This window comes from Mesoplodon mirus (genome assembly GCF_964341445.2).
Source record: "Mesoplodon mirus genome assembly, chromosome: 11".
NCBI lineage: Eukaryota > Metazoa > Chordata > Mammalia > Artiodactyla > Ziphiidae > Mesoplodon > Mesoplodon mirus.
The window spans coordinates 63378814-63393291 of NC_138987.1; the positions used below are offsets into that span (position 1 = coordinate 63378814).

The 14478-nt window shown below is 34.9% G+C and overlaps 1 protein-coding gene across 1 annotated transcript in view; it reads right to left on the bottom strand.

The window, feature by feature from the left end:
- Positions 1 to 200: 200 nt before the first annotated feature.
- Positions 201 to 14478, bottom strand: part of LOC309812175 (uncharacterized protein) — a 58348-nt gene continuing 44070 nt past the window's right edge. The window contains exon 3 of the mRNA XM_082635778.1: positions 201 to 279. The gene's annotated coding sequence lies outside the window, so the exon portion shown is untranslated. The remainder of the gene's footprint in view (positions 280 to 14478) is intronic.

Sequence of the window (14478 nt, forward strand, 5' to 3'; positions counted from 1 at the left end):
AAAAACATCACTGAGGTATTTGAAATTTATACACAAAAATCTAAAGAATACCATGGTCAAAAGAAATGACCAACAAAATACAGGATCACTTATTTTCTAAAGTTACCCCTTCATTAACTTATCCAGAAGAAACAAAAATGATGGAAGGATTTTATCATGATACTTATGAAATATTCCCTGGGAATCATTCAGGCTTACAGGAACATGCTTTCATGATTTAAACCTCTAGTGATGTTAAGTGCACAGCAGAAGTAATTCATTTAATGGTTCTTCAGTGACCTAAAAGAATGAACACACCTGTCAAGGTTTCTAACCAAGTCTTATGCCAGAAGAAGGAAACTGACAAAAAAAAGCTTTTCCTTTTTTATTTTCATTAACCTTCACAAAATTACAAAGGCATATTAGTCTAATGTAGTTCCAGATGTACATGAATTACATGTAGATTAACAGTGTTTATTATTTTTTTTGCGAATTCCTGCATCAAATTACTTTTGTTTGGGAGTTGGATATAAATTTTGCATTTCTTATAAGTAATTAAACATAGGTTTTCTTTTCTTAGATTACTAATGTCCTTTGGATCTTTCATTTTAATAAGCTTGGTGACTTTTCCTTGTTTAGCTCTCATGTGCCAAATGCTGAATTCTCTAATGGAAAGATAATTAGAAGGAAAAAAAAATCCTGATGGCACCAATAAGATTTCAAACAGGTTTAATAATGCCATTCTACCAATATTCAGCATATCTTTTGCTACTATATTTTAAGATCTGTATCCTATACATAAAGATGCCATATTTCAATAGAAAAATATGAGTAAATAGTGATTTAATGAATGTTTGTGGAAAAAATGAATAAAAACATTCGACTAAAGTATAAATTTCATATTTATGGTTTAGTAGGGCAGAAATGGACTAGGTATTAAAAGAACTAAATTTTGAACCATGATTTACCCTTTATAAGTTATGTGACTGAGCAGTGCAATATGCTATTACCATTCTTCTCAATGTCACAATCATTGTTTTAAGATTATTTCATAATATTCTGTTTCATGAATGTACCATGATTAACTTCAAAACTTCCCTAATTTGGGACATTTAAGTGATATCCAAGCATTACCTCCCCCACCCATAGAGTTACAAGTAGTAATATGGCAATTAGTTTTCATAGTGGTCTGTACACAGCAATATTCTCACTTCCATAACATTCATATATCAAGATAGGCCACAAATCCCATTGACGTGATAATGAGACTCATGGTCAGTCAGAAAACCAAAAGCTCCTCAAGATAGAAATTAAACAAAGCACATATGACCCAAAATGGTTCCACCTCTAATTCCCGATTCTTTCATCATCGGTCTCTCCAACACCATGCCTTTTGTTCCCTAATGGGCCATGATCTTTCATGCTTCTGTGCCTTTGCACATGTGGCATCCCCTCTCCTAGAAACCACTTCCCTACTCCTCCACTCCACGTGGCAAAATATGACTTATTTTTCAAAGTTCAGCTGAAATGTACCTTTTTGATTACTCCCCAGTTCTCCAAATTGATTTAGTTATTTCTTCCTTTGTTTTCCTCAGTTTTTACCTCTCACATAATCCTATATGCTCAATAAGACTTAGACCAGATTCTTTGAAACAACATATGTCCAGTTCTGAAGACTCACTAGTCTTGCAGCTGAATAAAAGTCAATGATTTTAGGATTTCCCTGGTGGTGCAGTGGTTAAGAATCCACCTGCCAATGTAGGGGACATGGATTCGATCCATGGTCTGGGAAGATCCCCCATGCCATGGAGCAACTAAGCCCGTGCACCACAACTACTGAGCCTGCGCTCTAGAACCTGCAAGCCACAACTACTGAGTCCGTGTGCCACAACTACTGAAGCCCATGAGCCTAGAGCCAGTGCTCCGCAACAAGAGAAGCCACCTTGATGAGAAACCCACGCACCACAATGAAGAGTAGCCACCTCTTGCTGCAAATAGAGAAAGCCCATGCAGCAACAAAGACACCATGCAGCCAAAAATAAATAAATTAATTAAATAAAATTTTAAAAGTCAATGACTTTAAATTTAATTTAATTGGTGTAATGGACTGAATGCTTATACCTCCCTCAAAATGTATCTGTTGAAATCCTAAACAAATAATGGTATTATGAGATGGGGCCTTTGGGAGGTGATTAAGTGGATCCTTCATGAATGAGATTAGTGCTCTTATAAAAGAATCCCAGAGAGCCCTCTCCCCCCTTCTCCCATGTGAGAACACAGTGAGAAGATAGCCACCTATGATCCAGGAAGTGGACTCTCACCAGACACCAAATCTACCAAATCTGCTGCCTCCTTGATCTTGGACTTCCCAGCCTCCAGAACATGAAAAATAAATGTCTGTTGCTTAAGCCAACCAGTCTATGAAACTTTATTATAGCAGCCCAAACAGACATATTGGTGATTGACACCAAAAAAAAGGAGAGGAAGAGATGAGATAAGGAGGCAAAGACAAGTTAATTATCCTACAGGGTGATTTGTCCTACAGGGTGGAGTAATTCACATTCCCTCCACACTAGTTCTTAGAATATTTTAATTTGTCAATGTAAAAATCTACTTTTTCAGAGCCTTAAAAAAAACCAAGTCAGAACTTTTTCTTCAGTGACCACCAAATGAGAAAAAAAAAAAAAAAAAAACCCAGAAAACTATCCTCTAACATTGAAATCAACAGTGCAGAAACCTGGGGGTGAAAGTGAGGCTGAAGGTGGGGGACAGAGCAGGGGAACAGAAACATGATTATAGACCACAGACAAGCTTGCCTTTTCCCATCTTTCAGGAGAATGTGAGTGTCAAGAACAAAGCCTATAATATTAGTAACTGGACTTCGGAGTATGGAGAGAGGATTAATGGGTATGATTATTAGGGCAAGCAATGACAGTTATTTCAATTAGCACAGGCACCAATAAAAATAAAATTGGAAATAAAAAGAAGACAAAATCAATGTGAAATTAACAGAAGTAGCCGCTTCCACTCTTACATGTCAAGAGTGTAACCTTACTGGTTTCTGAGCTGATAAACTGTCCTCAGAGTTGTATACTTTGCTTTACAAATAGCAATAAATAGGTCTGCAGTTTAACCCAAATCTTTAATAAAACAAGTTTACATTTATTTTTATAATAAGCTTATTATTTGTTTCTGTCTAGAGTACCTATTTAAGAACCAAATAGATTTAAGGTTCTTAACACCTAAATGTATAAGACCCAATCTGATGACTGCAACCATACCTCAGAAAAAGCCAATTGCCCCTAATTTGGTAGATAGTTATGGAAGACCTGAAAATTGATTAGGTGCAGTTATGGAAGCCTGAAGGAGTTTCCCAGGGGAAGCCATATATCTAGATAATTCCCAAGAAACTTGAGTTTCATAAGAAATTATTACTGAAGAGTTTTGGGATCTAATGGTATTTATTATATTAACAGAAAACACATAAGCTCTATTTGTAGGTCAGAAATTAAGATGGGAAACAAGGAAGTCTGCTTCTTCTTAGAGAATCTTACAGTACAGATCTTACAAAGTACAGAAAATCTCAAGTCTGAGATTTAAATTTCTATCTGTGTTCTGAAAAATACCGAGTCAAAGTCATATGCTGCTAGGAAAAAGTGGTCAAAATGTGAACCTTAGAAAAGGAGTATTGCATATTTATGGAGAATAAATTTTATACTGTAAATTATAAATAATGTACTATAAATTAATTTAATATGGTAATGTTTTAAGTACATTTATCTTTATTATGTATTACATAATACATTTTAATATAGGAAGATAATTTCTTATTTAAAGTTTGGCCATCCATCAAGGAATAAAGTCTTTTTAAAAATCTGCCTTTTTGGTACATGGTTTTTTTTTTTTTTAAATCTCAAGATAATGTATCTGTATGTCAAAAACTATCAAATACCTACAGTTTTACATGCTTTAACCCCCAAATAATAATCTAATGAATATAACTGCAAACACAATAAAAATAATTTTAGAATACATAAAAAGAAATTGCCCTTCAAGGAGGACAAAATGAGAATGCTGAGGCAGCTAAACTGAATAATTACAGAAAGCCAAAGGCCAAAATATGTTGCATATTGCATTAGTATTTATAACATATTCTAAAACTGAATTGTATAGCTGAGCCTATGGGTTGCATTTTAAAGAAAGAAAGAACCTACTAAAGATCAAATTTTCAGCATTTCCTCTGCTTAGGGATTTAGTCACAAAACTGTCAATATCATCGTCTAATCAGCATCAACAATATGAAACATTTGTATTTTACATATTATGTCATGAAGTGGTTCATAGTAAATCTCTCAGTGATAATGGATTCCAAAGTGTCAGATATGTTAAACATATTTTCCTCATATACTATAAAACTTATCTGCAAACATAAGAAAATTATACCATGAATTGTGTTAAAAATTGGCTAACCAGTTGTTTTATAAATCAAGTCATTCATATTATGAGAAAATAGAAATTGAATTTCAAATAATAAAAAGTATATATTTGGGGGTTTTTGGTTACATACAGTTTAAGAAGATCTTTTAACCATAAATACACAGTTTGTCTTTCACCTTACATGTTTTAATTTGAGCTAGCCGCAAAGGACCTCTCTTAAAATGTCCTAGGAGGGATATTCTGTTTTATTTTCACTATATTAAAGTTTTTCAAAGTTTTTCTTTTGCCATGTCTACAAGAAGGAATCCCATTACACAGCTACAGGAAGAAAGACAGGATGTGAGAGAGAGGGCAAAGTAGGAAGGAGACCTTCTGAAGTCAGGTTGCTTTCATAGGCAAAATGTTCCTTCATAGAAGTAAAAATGGTGAACTTATGGTGATATGTCACATTTATCTAGCACTCAATTTTCAAAATAATTTCTGTACTCTACCTTATGTGCAGAGAGGGTTAGATGTACAGTACATTATCAAGTATCAAATGTCAACATGGCAAACGACAGACAAGGCACTGGACTGAGATACAAAACAAACTAATAGGTAGATAAGTAGGTAGGTAAGCGATAGAGGAGATTTCTTCTAGAGCCTATCCTAGGACATAAAAATTGGTTTGCCTAGAGCACGAATTAATGCTATATGTTTTTATATACTATATGATTATATGCAGTCATACACAGTTAATTTTCTATATTATGTTTTAACACTTTATACTCACATGTAACAGTTATTTTCTACCCCCAAAATTAGAGTACTCTTGGCATTAATAATTAACCAAGGCTATCTAACACAAACACATAGCATAACCCAGTCTTCATAATTAAACATTAAATCCAAAAATCTATTTATAATTGATTATAAAAGATTTTAAAGTTTTCCATTTATAAAATTTATCACAAATATCTTAGAATATTAGAAAATTTTACCTTAAGAGACTAACTTTAAAAATAAAATTACAATTTTTACTGTCATAGATAAGAATAAGTAAAATACTCTTTCACTCAGGAACACAGCTTTTGTTTCCCAAGTTCAAAAAATAAGAATATTATTTCAATAATTTCTACATTTCATAGATTCAATTTTTTATTGTAACATTTCTGGGGAATTTGATCTGTCACAAATCTGAAAATATACACTAATTTGATAAATCAAGTTCTCGATATATTTTTCCATGATGCCCCACTGACCTTTAGAAAAGATATGTTATTTTCTTTCTAACATCTTATCTGATCTTGAGAAGAACATGAGTAAAACACAAAAAGGCTTTGCACTCTGAATTTCAAGGTGACATTTAAGACTGACATCCAGCTAGCAGAAGATGATCTCAAAATTTTTTTCCTTGTCCCATGGGGATAAGCAAATCATTAATATGAGAAGGTATCAGGGTATTAAGTGCTTTAAATGTCAACAATAAAACTTTAAAATCAATGCAAACCCTGACAGGAAGCCAATATGAAAACTGGAGGACAAAAGTGATGTAGTTTGAACAGGTAAGTAGCCTCACACTGTGTGAATGAACTGAACCTTAGAGACTGATTTATCAAGAAATCGAAACATCAAGATGTTGAACCAGTCCAGGCTCGGTGATTATCACATTGCAGTAATTTCAGCACCATTTACTCATCTTTGCTCTACTCAAATGATGTGCTATAGAAGATAACTAGTTCTTAATAGATTTTAATCATTTTACACTGAAACCAATGACTAGACTCAAATTAACAGCAACACTAACCTTCATCCCAGCTTACCCTTCCCCCCCCCATGTCCTCAAGTCCGTTCTCTATGTCTGAGTCTTTATTCCTGTCCTGCCCCTAGGTTCTTCAGAACCTTTTTTTTTTTCTTTTAGATTCCATATATATGTGTTAGCATACGGTATTGTTTTTCTCTTTCTGACTTACTTCACTCTGTATGACAGACTCTAGGTCCATCCACCACACTACAAATAACTCAATTTCATTTCTTTTTATGGCTGAGTAATATTCCATTGAATATATGTGCCACATCTTCTTTATCCATTCATCCGATGATGGACACTTGGGTTGCTTCCATCTCCTGGCTATTGTAAATAGAGCTGCAATGAACATTGTGGTATGTGACTCTTTTTGAATTATGGTTTTCTCAGGGTATATGCCCAGTAGTGGGACTGCTGGGTCGAAGTGAGAGAGTGGCATGGACTTATATATACTACCAAATATAAAATAGGTAACTAGTGGGAAGCAGCCGCATAGCACAGGGAGATGGGCTCGGTGCTTTGTGACCAACTAGAGGGGTGGGATAGGGAGGGTGGGAGGGAGACGCAAGAGGGAGGAGATATGGGGATATATGTATATGTATAGCTGATTCACTTTGTTATAAAGCAGAAACTAACACACCACTGTAAAGCAATTATACTCCAATAAAAATGTTAAAAAGAAAATAGTAACACTAGCCTTTGCACAATATTTTATAGTTCACAGCATTCTTTATCAAATAGAATTCTACATGATCAAAGAATAAGGAGATTCACAATTGAAAGAATATATTTAAACACTTACTTTTGTGCTATTATTATGATAATGAACTTGAAATTGTTGAATACAAATGTTAAAAAGTGAGAGTTATATGGTTCTAAAAGTTACTCCTGGTGTGCAAAATTTATGGAGAATAGTTCCAATTCCTTTTCAATATATTATTTTCCATTTCATACCTTATGTAATCATAATAATAGAACCAATAATATTAGTAACAATAGCTAACACTAACTGTCCATTTATTGTGAGACATGTATTGACTGATTTAATCACCATTGTTACTACCCACATTTTACAGATGAGGAAACTGAGGCAGAGAAAACACGAAGTGACTAAGATTTCACAACCTGTAAATGTTAGAACTAGGATTCTGACCCCAGAAACTACTATATCACATTTGTCGTATATACACACACTATTTTAATATATATGCTAAGGTATTCATATGTGTGTGTTTGTGTGTTAAACTTGAAAATCATGATATAATTGTCATATTGCAAATAGTAAAAAAAAAAAAGAAAAGCAAAGTGAGAAGTAAATATAGTCTGCAAAAACTACCACCCTTTTCTTAGTAAAAAAAATCTTTTGATGCCAGTGTTCATACACAAGTGACTAATGCATACATCATTCTATTGGGCTTTGCTTTATTGCTCTTTGCAGATATTGGGTTTTTTTGTTTGTTTTTTTATAAATTGAAGGTTTGTGGCAACGCTGCTTTGAGCAAGTCTGTAGGCAGCATTTTTTTCTGACTTTGTGTCTCTGTGTCACATTTTGGTAATTCTTGCAATATTCCAAACTTTTTCATTACTATTATATTTGCTATGATGATCTGTGATCAGTGATCTTTGATGTTACTACTGGAAAAAGATTAGGACTTACTGAAGGCTCAGATGATGTAATAAAGTAGTTTTAAATTAAGGTATGTAGGTTTTTTAGACATAATACTACTTAATAGACTACAATGTAATGTAAACATAAATTTATACATACTGGGAAACCAAAAAGTATGTGACTCGCTTTATTGCAATGGTCTGCAACCAAACCTGCCATATCTCCAATGGATGTTTGTATTTCAAATGTCAGTGACTGGAAAAGTAGTTCTGTGGGCTTTTTTTCTTTTCTTTAAAGAACCCTACGGAGTGTGCTTGCATTTATTACATAGGATTGGGTAACTGCAAAACACACAAAACTCCTCCAGGTGTACTTACATAAGCCTTTGTTAAAAGTAAAGGATGTGGTACAACAGAAGAACGTGCAGGCAACTGTCCAGGGCTTCCAGCCCCAGGGCCCTTTCTCAGTCAGATAGAATGTACTTTGTTTTCATATTATAAACTACCATCTTATGTACCAAGTACCTTGATTTCAAGAGAACTCAGGGAAAATTTACTCAGGGTAGAGCTCAGGGTCTTTCATAACCTGCTACTCAGGTAAAAAGAGTCAGGCTGTGTAACCAATTAAAACAAGTACAAGGGCTTCCCTCGTGGCGCAGTGGTTGAGAGTCCGCCTGCCGATGCAGGGGACACGGGTTCGTGCCCCGGTCTGGGAAGATCCCACATGCCGCGGAGCGGCTGGGCCCGTGAGCCATGGCCGCTGAGCTTGTGCGTCCGGAGCCTGTGCTCCGCAACGGGAGAGGCCACAACAGTGAGAGGCCCGCGTACCACAAAAACAACAACAACAACAACAAACAGGTACAAAACATCAATATAAATGTTTCTATACAGTGTAGACAACCCGGCGCCTCCAGGAAGTTTGAACTTTTAACATCACATTACGTATCACTAATTAATACATCTCATCCTTACCTTGGCCAAGGATCAGTTGCAGATTTCCAGGCATCCACAGACATAAGTGTAAAGCTTTCCTAGTCCAGTTGTAAGATAACAAGATCTAACACAGAGCCCACTGTTGAGTGAGGCAATTTATCGACCAAGTGCTCAGAAAGTACCAGGGGCTCTCTGGACACTTAACTAAAACAATAACTTCTCTCTCTTTTGGTTCCATGTCCTGTTACAAATATACCACCCTCCTTTGGAAGGAGTGATGGCAAAATTAAGAAGTTGGTATTTACTACAGATCTAAGGGTGGGGGCAACGCCCACAGTCAAAAAAATGAATGACAAAGTGAAACCCATTAAAGAGAGGGGAAAAGTGAGAACATGGGAGAGAGCACCCTACGCTGGGGTTGGGAGATCAACTTCAATGCCCCTTTTCTTTGCTTCTTAGACAGATGCAGACACAAAACTAGATGATGGAATTATCAATAGGAAGAGACAAAGCATGAGACAACCCATCTGAGCAAGCTGGAAACTGAATATTCACTTATTGCTCAGAAACTGTAACATAAAATTCATGCTGTTCCAGTGTGATTAGTGCCAATATAAATTATGTGACAGCTCAGAAGCGTAATTTTTCCTAGATGTAGAAGAGGAGTTACAAGTCAGAATGTTGTTATGGTCACTTTTTCTCTGCACTGTATGTAATAAACATGTTGCATTCATCGCAATCCCTACCTTAGGATGCTAACTATATGTTACAAATTGACTCTACGTTATTTATTTATTGCTGATGTGGTAACCTTATGCATCTGATAAATATTATAACAATCCTTTTTATTTTAAAATAAATATAAAGTGAAATTCAAAGACAGTGAGGCTTTTTCCCCTATCGTTAGGGCTGGGTAGCTCTATAAGTGTTCAAGCCTATTGTTCAAGTAGGTGGAGGCTGATGGAGGTGGTAGACACATGTAGGTGGTATGCATGGAGAAACTAAAATGGAGACACACGATCCTTTAAAAAGAGTGAAATGTGCAGTCAGACTATCATCTCTACTGTTACTTATAATATGAATTATATCTTTTATAGTATATCTTCCAATGAACTTGTTATATATCTTAAAGGAAGCTGAAAGTGTTAATATCAAGATTCATACTGACCAAAACAGCTATGATAAAAGCAGCAAATTGTCTTTACTGCTATAAAATTTCCATATCCTCATTCATATCAAACCTGAACGTGAAACAGCAGGACATCAAATTACTTTTGCCTTCCTACAGCCACTCATGTGAAGTTTATGAAAAAGCTTGAATACTGATCGTGCTACAGGGAGTGTGCAGAAATGAGTCTTCTAAAGTAGTGCTTATAATCAGTGAGCTACATCTTTTACTATCATCCGTTCATGCTGATATCTTCTTGGTAAGTAATTTTCTATTTCTGACTTAACTCTTTATAGCTGGGGTTGAGAACCCTACAGAAGTAGTCAGTGGAGATCCAAACAGTAGAAAGTAGAAGAATGGGTAGAAAATCATCCAGGAAATGCACACGAGGGATATATATTAGTAAGTAGTGGGCATCCATCCACAAAGACTGGAGTATGAGGCAGAAGTCATGGTCTCTCAAAAACATTAGAAACTTTGGAGAAAATACCAACCTCCCTTCCCCGGTGAGCAGAAGCCAATTTGGTTTTGATCAGGAACAAAATCTGGGCAAGGGAGTAGATGAGGCAGGTTTGGTTGTTGTTGTTTGTTTTTGGGTTTTTTTTATAGTAGGTTGGGGGAAAGATGAAATGAGTCATCCTGCCTGGATCAGAGGGTCAACAACAGAGATGGACTGATATATTGAATGTGGTAGGATGGTGAGAAAACAAAACCTAGATCCCAGTTGAAGGGTCTACAGCAGAACCAGACAAGTTAGTAAGGCTTTAGGAAGTACAGCGGGGGTTTAACAGAGGAAAATGTAATTTGAAAGTTGGAGTAGGAAGACTTTATTAAGTACCTTGGATTGTAAAGTAGCTGTGAATAGAGCTGAGAGTAAGGCAAGACTGATGTCCCAGAGAAAGTGGAAAACTAATGTGGAGTTAATTACAGGAGAGGAGGCAGAGATCAGGTTACTGATAAACTGAGACTAAAGTAAAAGAGCTATTTTTAAAATATTATTTACAGTAATATTAAGAATAGGTAAAACTAGTCACTTATACTCCACCCAATGACTCTCTGACAAATTGTTCCTGCCTTTAAGTAGCTATTTCAAAACAACAGGAATTCCTTTAAAGATGGAGAAATTTTAGAGCGCTCATTTCCAAAACAATACAGTCATTCATTGTTAAGTTGGAAAGAATTTCTTAAAGATGAATGTCGGGCTTCCCTGGTGGCGCAAGTGGTTGAGAGTCCACCTGCCGATGCAGGGGACACGGGTTCGTGCCCCGGTCTGGGAGGATCCCACATGCTGCGGAGCGGCTGCGCCCATGAGCCATGGCTGCTGAGCCTGCGCGTCCGGAGCCTGTGCTCCGCAACGGGAGAGGCCACAGCAGTGAGAAGCCCGCGTACCGCAAAAAAAAAAAAAAAAAAAAAAAAAGATGAATGTCTCAGATACATATGCTTGCGTCATTTCTAAATAACATAATCATATTTAGGAAATACGTTTGCCACAAGACTGAACATAAAAGTGTCTGTAATTATCTATAGATACAATAGTATGGAAAAAAAATAAGGGACACATCCAGACTTGAAGATCCAGGAGAGTTTGTATCTGTTTTAATTGTCTTTTTACCCTGGAGTAATATTGACTTGGCACAGGTACAGTAATATTGACTTGAAAATGGTTTACCATTTTCAAAATGTTTCACAATTTTAATGCCATTTTAAAGTTCTTCTTTTAAATATGTGGCAAGCTTGAAATTGCAAAGCCAAACTATCAATAAGAGAAGGATAAAAGCCATAAGAGCCAAACTAACAAAAAAGCTATCTTTACCATCTTGTACTTTTGTTACAGAGAAAGAGAAGATAATGTGTAAAGATCATCTGAGATGAAGACATTAAGAAAGGAATAATTAAATGGAAGCATCTGAAATACATCTGGTAGTTCATTAAATACAGTATTCTGTTTTAAGTAAAGACATACATGATGTTCTAGAGTGGTGCTTGAGATGTGGCTACTGGAACTGAGGAAGTGAATTTTTATTTAATTTAATTTTAAATAGCTACCTATTGAACAGCATAGGTATAGAGAAAGTAAAAGTTGATCTCTAAACAAAGAGAGGAAACGTTGTTTTCTTCATGTAGCACTTCATTTAAAACTTGAGAGAAAAAATTTGAAACCATCTTACAACATGCTCAAAACTCTCAAAATAAACTGAAATTAGTAGAAAGAGTGGTTTAAGTCAAACATACATGTCAAAAAGTGAGTATTTTGCTATATACTCACATATATGGGATTATAGGAACATTTTATAGAATGGTCAAACATCAAAAGAGAGTATAAAAATTTAGAAAATATGAGATATCAACATTAACACCATTGCATTTATTTTGTACATAGTTTTTGTGAAACACACCTGCTGATCCTAGCTCTGTTATGAAGCTATTAGGGCAATATCATTACACAGTAGTTTAAACGTTCCCAAAGTTACAAACTGCCCATCTAAAACCTTCAATCTTACTCGAAATTGATATCTTTGTTTAAGCAACAGCTCTTGATTTTTCACTATATGCATACCTTTGTACCAGGTAGTGATGGGAACTGCAAGAAAGAAAGAAAGAAAGAAAAGAAAAGGAGGGAGGGAGGGAAGGAGAAAGAAAACTAGAAGATATGGAGCATTGGTTCCAAGAAGTATTTATAATCTAAGTAGGAAGCCAAAATTTACACATTTCAAATGTTTGATGAACTCCTTAAAAATGGCATCAGTAATAAGGAAGTGATATACAAAGTACCTGGGAGGGTTTGCAAGCTGTAGCAGTAGGAGACATAGCTGAGTGCTTTAAAAAAAATGAGAAATGGGGGTGAACAAACAAACAAAGAAACCCTGGGTCTTTTAAAGCCTCAAATGCACATATTTGTGTACTTCAGCATGAGTACAAACACCGATGAAACAGTCCATCCTCCAACATTTATCTTTCTATAATCTGCCTTTGACCTAAACACGAAATGGTGAAATCTGATTAGAGTTGACAGACATTGAAGTGAGAAATAGGGTGGGTGGTTATTGTTCCTTTAAGTCTTTGTTCCTGTTTTGTTTTTCCACTTAAAGCACAAGCAGCCAAGGTTATGTTGTGACTGAAATGTCTTTCAGTGAGCCCTCTGCCTGACAATCCCTATCAAAGAAACTTTGTCTCAGATCTGAATATAAAAACTCATGTTATTATTAGGTTGAACCGTTCAAAATTGCCAATACTCAATCATTTCTTTATCTACAAAAATGTCAGTTTCAAATATTGCAACTTATAAAATCAGTAGGTGCAATTCAAAGAATCTTGATTTTAATACTAATAATCAGAAAAACAAAATTATACATTATTGTTTCAAACAGAATATTGAAATAAAAGCAGTTTTTATTTTTGTATAACACTGTAAATTTTATTATTAAAAAATAGAAAATATTCCAACATGTTCTCAACTTCTTGTCTAAGTCCTGCTTTCGTTTGTTTGTCGTATAGTTTAATACTCCCTCCTTCATAAAAGAAAGACCTCGGTTTCCTAAAAAACAAAACTAACCAGTTTCTTTGGAACTTCAACTTTCTTAACTGGATCATCTACTCCTTAACAATATTTTTTTAAATACTGTAATACATTGTGAAGTATTATCAAATGTCAGTAATTTAATAACAGAGGAAACCTTTTAGCTAAAAAATAGAGTTAAAAATATTTAAGGAGTGGTAATTCATACATCACAAATATGAAAAAATCTTCAGGAAATATTAAATGACAAAAGCAAGGCACAGAACAGTGTATGGTTTGCTATCTTTTGAGAAAGAAAAAAGAGAAAATAAAACTATAACTATAAAAATGCTAACAGCATACACAATAAACTAATAACAGTGATAAAAAGGATGAAAACAGGAGTGGGAGGAAAAATAATAACTGTGTATCTTTTTATACTGTTTTGATTTTTTGAACCATGTGAATGTACTACCTACTCAAAAAATTAAATGTTAAAAAGTATATAAAATAGGCATCAATTTGCCCTTGTATTGTTTTCAAAATAAGAGTACAGCAGTTACAAAGATGCCTGGGTTTAAGTATAGCAGCAATTTAGGAAAGAAATTCTCAAAAATGTTAGGTAAAAGATAACTAGTATATAGTACAGCAGTTCTTAAACTTTATTGTGCATAAAATATCCCAGATGCTTTGTTAAAAAATCCATAATCTCGGGGCCTAACTCTGATTATAAATGACCATGTTTGAACTGGAGTTTAAGAACGTACATTTTAACAAACCCTAGGTAAGGGTCATGTAAAAATTGATTGACCCTACTCTGAGTAACCTTGTTTTAATGTTAGGGTATCTAATATCTTAAAATTTTATGCTATTACAACATTAAAAGATTCTCAAATATACTAAAATAGTATTTCTGAAAATAGTAATTTCCTAACAGGCATTATTTTCCTTTTTAAATTTGATATAATTTTATTGTGTTCATTAGTTAATTTAAAAAGTTATTTGTGGGCTTCCCTGGTGGTCCAATGGTTAAGAATCCGCCTACCAACGCAGGGGACATGGGTTCGATCC